This window comes from Ursus arctos, unplaced genomic scaffold (genome assembly GCF_023065955.2).
Source record: "Ursus arctos isolate Adak ecotype North America unplaced genomic scaffold, UrsArc2.0 scaffold_3, whole genome shotgun sequence".
NCBI lineage: Eukaryota > Metazoa > Chordata > Mammalia > Carnivora > Ursidae > Ursus > Ursus arctos.
Window position 1 is genome coordinate 67,451,844 of NW_026622985.1, and position 1,752 is coordinate 67,453,595.

Sequence of the window (1,752 nt, forward strand, 5' to 3'; positions counted from 1 at the left end):
GCCTGAAGGGTTCAATGAGATTTCTTTACTCTGACACAGTCAGTAGTACTCCAATATATTCCAGCACTGCAAAACTTCCAAGTGTCTTTTCTTTTCATCTCTTAACTTTGAAGCAGCTTCTTTCTATTAGGCTTTTTGAAATCTTTCTATGTAGGTGTACAGCTTAGACCTTGGTTAAAGACTCAAGAGTAATCTCCATGACTTCTGGGTCTCACATCTGTGTATCTCATGTATCTTTTTTTCTTTTTTTTACTCTGTCTTGAAAACTACTTTCTTTAAGTGCCCTGAACCCCAACTTCTGCTTCATCAGCTTAGCAAGACTGCTTCTCTGCTTTGGCTCCATATCTCTTAGCTATGATAGCTGGTGTGTTTCTAGGCAGAAAGCCTAAGTGATTATGGTATTTATCTCACTTTGTTTCTCTTCATGTTCTGTCCTGCCTATTGTGCAATGCCTAGAAACTATTGCCTTGTATGTTTTGTTAAGTTCATAGTCACATAGAATGTGTGTATGTAAGGAGTAAATCCAATATCAGTTTCTCTATCATTATTTGAAACAGAAGTTAATTAGATTTTTAACAAAAAACAAGATGTAGATTGTTACAATTCGTGATATATTACAATCATTAAAACAGTGCTGTAATGACTCCAGGATAGATAGATCATATTAAGACAGTGAGGTACTATACTCATATAAACTTTCAATACTGTATTCAACAAATACTATGAAGCATCTAGTACATACCCTATCTTTTGGTACACTCATTATGTTGATTTGTATCACTTTTATTTTATTGCTTCTTCCAAAAGTGTTCTCATTGTGGCTTTATATGTGACAAAATATCTGAGACTTTATATGCCTGAGAACAAAAAAGTTCTTCTTTTTCAGTATTTTAATTATACTACACCTCTGTCCTTTTGCCTCTAGTGGTACTGTTGAGAGATTTGATGTCAATCTGACTTTTGTTTTGTTTGTAGGCAATCTACTCTTTTTATTTACATACTTTTATAATTTTAATATCGTCTTAGTTATTCTTAAATTCCACGATCACTGAGATGTAATTCCCCTAAATTTTTGTGGGTTTTATTTTCACCCTCTGGCTTGCTAGTGTCTTGCCCATGTATGTAGAGTAGTGTCTCCTTCCTGCTCACCAGGTCCAATTATCATCAATGTTTTGGACCAGTATGATGGAAGAAGTGAAGGAAAAAAAAAGATGACCAAGTTCTTTCCCTGTGCTCTATGTTTTGATGTATGTCTGATGAGTTTATATACCCCTTTGGTAAGACTATGAAGATACATTGCTGGCCTTGCCAACTGAAAGAAACATCCTTCAGATGGTCCTTATAAACCATTAGAACAAGAATAAAAAAACCTTGACCTGATCAATAGTTGCATACTAGGTGTCAGGGTATATATTGACTTGTTTAAGCAATGAAACCACATTTGGAACTACAGCTATAATTTGAGTCACCACCATCTGATTGCACTTAAGATAATTCACTTTTATTCTCCCAAGAGTAATCTAACTTCTGCACAGGCCAAATAGGCTGAATTGGAATGTGGTAGGAAGGAATTTAATACTAAATGTTGGTGAAAATGGAAGATGGGGTGCTTTTTGAATATTTGGGCATATACACTTGCACAGCAATTTGGGAAACCAATCTAGTAGTATGCAGTAAAACTGCCCTCTGATCCAACATCATAATCACGTATATATGATTTTATGTAAAAAATTATATATATGTACAAAATTA